Source organism: Oryzias melastigma, linkage group LG10 (assembly GCF_002922805.2).
Source record: "Oryzias melastigma strain HK-1 linkage group LG10, ASM292280v2, whole genome shotgun sequence".
Lineage (NCBI taxonomy): Eukaryota > Metazoa > Chordata > Actinopteri > Beloniformes > Adrianichthyidae > Oryzias > Oryzias melastigma.
This window is the reverse complement of record NC_050521.1, coordinates 27,709,811-27,717,417: the sequence shown is the minus strand read 5'-3', so window position 1 is coordinate 27,717,417 and position 7,607 is coordinate 27,709,811. Positions and strand designations below refer to the sequence as shown.

Genomic DNA, 7,607 nt, shown 5'->3' with positions numbered 1-7,607 from the left:
ATCGTGATGATGTAGCTCCTGGGGGGGATCAGGCAGGACTAAGGGTGATTCAAAAAGTATCATGAATACAGAAACAGCAAAGATCCAGATTGCATGTCTTAAACCAAAAGGTAATTTAAAGGTGGTGGAATGTGCTGCTGTGGAGTTCATTGTTGAAGAGACACGAGGCAGTTTACCCATCAGAGGAATGAGAGCCATCACTGGCTTTCAGAGGAAGGGACGATGTACAGCTGAAGGGAAAGTGGACCGAGCTAACGAGTTGAACCCATTGACTGTATAAGAAAAAACTGGACTGAGCAAGCCCCCCCTACTTCCGTGTTCCATATAGGAAGTACCACTGGGTTGTAAAAAGACCAAAGTCCCATTGACTTCCATTGAGAAACAGACAGTTATTTCTCAGTCATTTTATATGTCAGAATAATCATTCTTCCTCTGCTGCTTTCTGCTTAACTTCTTTTTCCTAATCCTAATTTTTTTTCAAAGATTTTTTTCCCATTATCACAAGTTATAGAGTTATAGAGGTAGCCAATGGGAGCAGACTTTATCAATGAGTCCATGAAGACCTTTTAACACCTACTTTACAATTCAACAATGTCCTACCAATCATTGTCCTACTGTTGTTTTCCTCAATGGAATGTACCGATGCAGCAGTTTGAAACAACAAGAGGAGCATGCTGTCAAGATTTTTAGATGAGGATTTACTCTGGAGAAATAGATTTCACTCTGAGGTTATGTGCTTTGGACTTTCTTATTTTAACGTTTGTTTTTCACTGTTTTGACTGTAGCTTATAAATTCTAAGTTGCGTATCATACGGAATGGTACAGCTCCTCCATAAAATCACCAACCAAAGTTTCATCTTCTTCACTTTTCCAGCTTCAGCCTGAATTAGACGCAGCCGTCTGAGGAGCGCGAGACAAACTTGAAAGGACCTGGTCGTATTTTCAAACAGAAAAAAGATCCAGCTGTTCACTTGTTAGGATGGTTATTTATTTTAAATACCGCTGAACGCGCTTCTCACGTGCATCTGATCAGACTGTGACGTGAAGAGACAAGCTCCAGAGCTGAAGAGCAATCAAATTTGTAGTAACATTTTCAATTTCAGAATTTCAAGCAGAACTAGTATTTTTTTTGTTTGTTTTCTAGTTGTATTTCAATGGTAACTTCTCATTTTCTGCAGGTAAAATCTTCAAAATAAAGCTTTTTTATTGATGAGCGGCAGAGGCTATAACAGTGTGGTTTATGCCTTGATCTTTGAAGGTTCCCATTGATCAGGTGACGTTACACTGATGTTGAGTCACGGTATTTGGGGTTGTAAGCAAGTGGCAGAGCATGTAAAAAAGAACTCTCAGCAAATGGGAGGCCAAGGGGGCGGGGCTGCTCTGTACTTACACAATAGTGGTAAAAAAAAAATAAAACTTTAGACCAGGAAAGTCATATGGAAAAAGTTCTCAACTGCCCCATTTTTAAAACCAATATATCAAAATGTAAGACTTTAAATGCTTCTTAAGGCCTAAATTCAAGTCTCAAGACGTTTTAAAACCCCGCGGGAGCCCTGCTCTCAGCAAATGGGAGGGGAAGGGGGCGGGGTTGCTCTGTGACAACAGTCCCGCCCACAACTCAGAGGTGAATTTCTGATAAACTACTGCAGCCCTGCAGAAAAAGACCTAAAATATTTGATTTTGGCTGAAAACAATGTAATTCAAAGACCCCTGGGAGCGCCTTGAAAATAGATGAAAAGATGAGCAGAGTAGAACTTTAAAGTTATGTTTTTCATCTTTTCTCTGTCTTCCAAATGGTGTTGTAGGTTCAGTCTCCAAATCATAAAAACGCTGTTGAACACTGTTTGTTTAGCTTCCAACAAGGATGGTTTTGTCCATCAGTCAGTTCATTACCAAGACATCACAACCATCATCAAGGACCCTCTGTGTGTGTGTTTGAACATGCTGTGTGTATAATTACAGTACACCTCACTGAGGTGTACTTACGCCATCGTGCTGTGCTTCCTTTTCACAAGGATAATATGATTAAGAGACTCCACTGGCGTTTTGTGTATTTGTGTGTGTGTGTGTGTTGATCTGCTGCCAAAGGCTCCATCTTAATATCAGCTTTCTGCAGGACAGAAGCAGCGCGGTGTCCACGGCGTGTCGCCTTCAACCTGAGCCAAATTATCAGCCCACTATCACTGAGAGGGAGGTTACATTAACACTTCCAGATGCGCCATCGCACACCTGACCTGGAGCGCTGGAGGGGGCGGGGCAAGGAGGGGCGGCGTCTGACCCACATGGAAAGCTCTCATCTTTTCATCGATTTCTACAACTCACTCCCTGAATGTAAAACATGGAAACTTCGGATAAAACGCCACAAAGTTTGGACAGTTTTTGATTTTGGCTAAAACAGCATCATTATATTTAAAAGGGAACCGAGAACGCTTTGAAAATATTTTTTGGAAAGATGATCGGAGTGATAAACTTTAACGTCTGTATCTCTAAACACATTTTTGTTTTTCTTTTTTTTAAATTGCATTCGTGTTCAAAACAATGAAATTAACATTTCAGGAAAACTTCTGTAACTCAGAAACTATCAGCTGTTTTATACACGTCACACTCCACCACCTGGTGACGACTGATGAAGACGGAAGGTCTCCGTGTCAGGTATGAAACAATCATGCATCTCACAAGAAAACAATTAAAACAGTTATAAAACTTCTGAAAATTTACCAGAATGCTGCGTTGTAGGGAAATTTGCAGAAACAGATACAAAACTAATATTTATCCAATATTTAAACTTAAAAAAGAGCAATTAGAAAAACGAGGTTGATTATGTGAATCTACAGGTTCTCTGTATCGTAGCTGTAGAAGCTAATCTTTCTTTAACAGTTCTGGTATCGCCTGTCCGTCCTGGGATAGGATCTCTCCTTCATGTGGGAATCCCTAAGGGAATCCCGGGAGGGAGGGTCTAAGGGCAGGGATAACCAGTTTTTGTAGTCTGTTTAGTTTTTAACAACTGTTTATATTTTGAAGCCCAATGAGGCAAATCTCTTTGTGATTTTGGGCTATGTAAATAAAATTGAATTGAATTGAATTAAAAACACGTTAAAATATGCAGATATTGTCATTTTTGTGTATTTAAACGTAGTTTTCCCTTCAGAGTGTCGTCATTCCCTATAAAAGAGGATTGTCTATGTTTGAATCCTGCAGAGCCACAAAGAAAGATTTGATTGACCCTAAGGATGGAGATATTTTTGTAATTAAAGATCAAAGGTAATCCAGCGAATCAGATTTTCACCCAAACAGCCGATCTGGAAAACAATCTTAACAAAGAAATCTAGCTGCAAACGACGCCTCATCATCTGTTACCGGGAAGAAAACAAGCGTCATCGTTGGTTCTCTCAACAGTGTGGATGATGCTCAAACTGGAACATTAACATCTGGACCTGGACCGGTCCAAATGCTCGAGTCCCACAAATCCAGAGAATCTGCAGAGATCTCTGTTGGGATTTGTACCTCGTATGGTTTCATAAATGTCTTTAGGGTTACTAAAGTTCACCTGTAGGTCTTCATGGAGGCACTTTAATGAGGTCACTGTTTCCTCCACAGAGCAGCTGGAGGTCCAAACGTCTGAAAACAGTTTCTCTAATTATTTATGATCAGTTTCATGCATGATAACGCTCCATCTCTGACATCTAGACTTCTTTATTTTATTTCACACATTTGTGCTGAATTGATGTCTCTCCTGGTAATGGAACAGAACTTGGCCCTGCGGTAACAGATTCATTCTGCTGTGTCTCTGACGGATGACCAGCACCAGAACCTTCGCTGGAGTCATAAATCCTCTGAATCTGAACGGTTTGGATCGTTTTCATGCAGCTCCTCTCTGCCCCGGTTCTGGACGCTGAAGTGTGTTTTGGACCTTCTGTCTCGGGTCCAACCGTTCCTGCCGACAGATGGACGTTAAACGAGAGGAGCCAGAACCACGGCGGCGCCTCCAGCTGCTGCCGCTTCTGGAGCCAAACAGCTTCCATGTAAACAAAGGAGTTTCAGTTACATGTTTGCTGAGGAGAAATGAAGCTGAAGCCCAAAAAACGATCTCAGAATGTTTTTACTTCTAAAAACAGAGACAAATAAAGACTCGAAGACTTAGAGCTTGTTTGGCTGCAGGCCGGTTCCAGTGCAGATGAAATGTAATCCCTGTGATTTATGCTTCTGTGTAATTCCTATAAATTATGGTGGAATGGGCGCGAGCAATCCTCTTTCTGCCTGTCAGCGCCACGCTGTCAGCCGTGTTTTCTTTCTTTATGTCCTCCACCGACAGCAAAGCGGCGTCGTAAAGAAGCAGCAGCTTTGAGGACGCTGCGTTTCTGCCACGCCCCCTCAGAGCGCAGGAACCACCGAGTCCACCTCACTGTCCACAGCTGTCGCTCATTCCATCAGACTGAAGAACTATTCCTGCTTTTTTTTTAACGTTTTCTTTATAATTCATATTTTTTCAATTTTTCTTGCATAAAAGTAGGCGGAGCCTGATGGATGCCACATTTAAATGTTTGACAGATTTCATGCTTTCAAGTGGTAGGGGTGTGGCCTTCCAAAAAGCTCACTCCTGATTGGTGAGAGTGGTTGCCATAGAAACTCAGAGTGATCCAGACCAATCACTGCTGACTGTCAGCGTCAGAAAAATGGCGCCTGAAGTGACTTCACTGTTTTCTATACACTGTTAACAGTGAAAAATTGGATCAATTAACAAAAAATCTGCAGTCTGTTACATTTAAAAATATTAGTTTTTGTCAAATTACATTTTCGATTTGAGTTAACCCTCAACACAATATTTTAATTTGTTGAAAACAATTTTAATTGTAACAAATTAGAGAATTTTTGTGAATTGATGCAATGTTTCACCGGTTTGCATTTGACAATATTTTCATGGACTGATCCAAACGGGGCCAAAGCTGGAATTTTTAAGCTTCTAGTTTCAAATCTATTTTCAAAATAAGATGCTAATACAATAATTTTGGTTTTAAAAAAAAGTATAAAAATATCATTTGATTTTTTTTTCAAATGATGAAGATTTAATGAAATAAAGTTGTTGATTTACAAAACGTTCCATAAAGAAAACATTACATCATTTTTTATTTTATTTTACCATCAATCCAGACTTTGATTATTTTTCAGGACAAAAACTAATTATCATATTTTGTCTTTGTCCCTCAAATCATCAACTTTATTCGATTGAATCTTCATTTTCTGTAAAACGTTTTAACTTTCTGATGAAGATTTTCCCGTCAAAGTGGAGGCTAACGATCGTACGCTAGCTTCAGCTACGTCTGAGTTTTCTTTGTTCACAGAGTCACCAGATCCAGTTTTGGAAAGTTCACAGGAAGATTTTAGTTTGATTTGACCCTAAGGATGACCCTCTTTCTCCCTCCAGTCCAGGTATTTTTGTGATTAAAGATCCAATGTAATCCAGCTGATCCAGACATCAGATCCTGAGGAGCACGGCTTGTTCCTACACGAGTAAATCACTGGGGATGAAGAGCATCATGTCTGGAAGTGTCTTTCAGAATAAAGTGCTGTCATCGTCTGGTGTGAAGCTAAAGTGAGATCTTCATCAAATATTCAGAGTCCTGATGTGTTCTCTCTCAGCTGCACAAGCTGCTTCATCTGCTGTCAGAACTGTCCTGTTCGCTTCATAACCACAGACTGAGCTGCTTTACGGCGCCGTACGCCACGCTCCAACAGAACACCTCACTGAGGTCACGGAGGAACCAGCACGACCAGAACGCCAAACCCACCGGGGAGGCGAGTGCGGCGCGGAGAAGCGTTTCTGGCCCAAACATCGCAGTTAAAGTCTGAATTATTTCAGTTTTCCATGTTTCTACAACTTCCTCCTTTCTGAGCCAAAACAGAGACGAACACCTTCAGCTGGATGGTTTTGAAGATCAGTCACAGCTGAAGGGGAGGTCAACCATGCAGTCATGTGACCACTTTACTGGAATGTTCTGAAACAAACTTTGATCAGAGAAAGAGAAAGAAACAGACGATTCAAATCTCACTTTTCCTTTTCTTTGGGGTTCAGAGTTTCCAGAATGGTCATTTATACACAGTAGGACAAAAAAAGGTCAAAAAGGTCAAATCTCTCCACAGATTCTACACTAGATTGACTGTCTTTGTTGCCACTTCTTGGTTGCCATGGCGATGTGTTTGGCATAAATGTCCTGCTGGTAGATCCATCCATAATTCATCCTTCCTTCACACGGATCAGTCGTCCTGTTCCTTAAGCAGAAAAGCAGCTCTGTACCATGATGTTTCCACCACCGTGCTTCACAGTGAGTGTTCTTGGGATGCAGTTCAGCGCTCTTTCTCTTCCAAACACGGCGAGTTTAAACCGTTTAAACCAAATAGACCCGTTTTGGTCTCCTCTGATCAGGTGACCATCTCCTGATCATCCAGTTGGTCTCTGGAGAACTTTAGACGGTTCTGGACGTGTGCTGGTCTCAGTAGAAGGACCTGTGAAGGATTTCAATCCATGTTGACGTTGCGTGTTGCTATAGTAACCTTTGTTACTCTTCAGCTCTGTTACGTCCTGCTGCTCCCTGACCCTTTTTTCCCTCCAGGCCTTCAGCTCACCTGGCAGGTGGGTCCCTTAATGGCCACCTGGTGTCTACTTAAGGCAGAGGAGGCCAGGCAGGAGCAGAGCAGCAGGCTGGGTTTCAGCTGGTGTGGTGCTGGGTTTGTTAAAGTTCTTTTTTACCCTTTTTGTCCTCAGTAATCGTAGATTGCTGGGTTTTGTTATGATAGTTTGGGGTTGGACCTTGGTAGTCTTGATTTGCCAACTTTGTTTATTTGTTTTCTCACAGTTCTGGATTGTTTCCTCTTCGTTCTCCAGATCATTTGTTCCACCAGGTGGGATCCTTCGTGGCTCTCCAGGTAGACAGAAGATCATCAGTGATCTTGTTTTCTTCCTTTTTCTCATTATGGCTCCCACCGTTGATCTCGTAGATTGGTTCATCTCAGCCTGGTTCTGATGTGAAATCTGGTGTCCTTCGACAGCTCTTTTCATTGATCCTGGTGGGGAGTCTGACTGTTTAGGGATGGGGACAGGTCAACAGGTGCATTATTACAGATAACAGAAGATCAAAGAGCTTTTGGTAAATCTTGCTGTTTTCAGGAGATAAATCCTCATTTTCTGCTCCATTATACAAATACAGTCTTTAAATCAAACAATGTGATTTCCTGGATTCCTTTTACATTCTGTCTGTCAGAGTTGAAGTTCTGATGAACATTCCAGACCAGACTCCGGTTCGGGACACACAAACCCGCCTCCCTGTGTGTTTGTGTATCTGTAGGATGGAGGAAGTGGTTGTGTTGTTTCCTAAAGTCTGGAAAAAGCGTATAAACAGATTCTTCCTCCGTGTTTTCAGGTCAGGAGAAAAGCTGTTTCTGTTTGCTCACGCATCGGAGAACAGAGTGCATTTCTGTGTAAACAGGCCTCTTTCTCTGAGCAACATATGGCTGCTAGTCAAAAGCTTCCTGCTGAAGCCCAATAAGCCCAGGAGTTACGTAACAGTTACTCACTCCGTCTGCGAGCTCCCTTTAATTCTGTCGTAGTCCCA

General features: G+C 41.7%; 1 long non-coding RNA gene across 1 annotated transcript; it reads left to right on the top strand.

Moving 5' to 3' along the window:
- Positions 1-6,608: 6,608 nt before the first annotated feature.
- On the top strand, positions 6,609-7,177 carry LOC112137882. Its single transcript, XR_002917653.1, has 3 exons — positions 6,609-6,723; positions 6,852-6,921; positions 6,994-7,177. It is a non-coding gene; the product is annotated as an uncharacterized LOC112137882 (long non-coding RNA).
- The last annotated feature ends 430 nt before the right edge of the window (positions 7,178-7,607 follow it).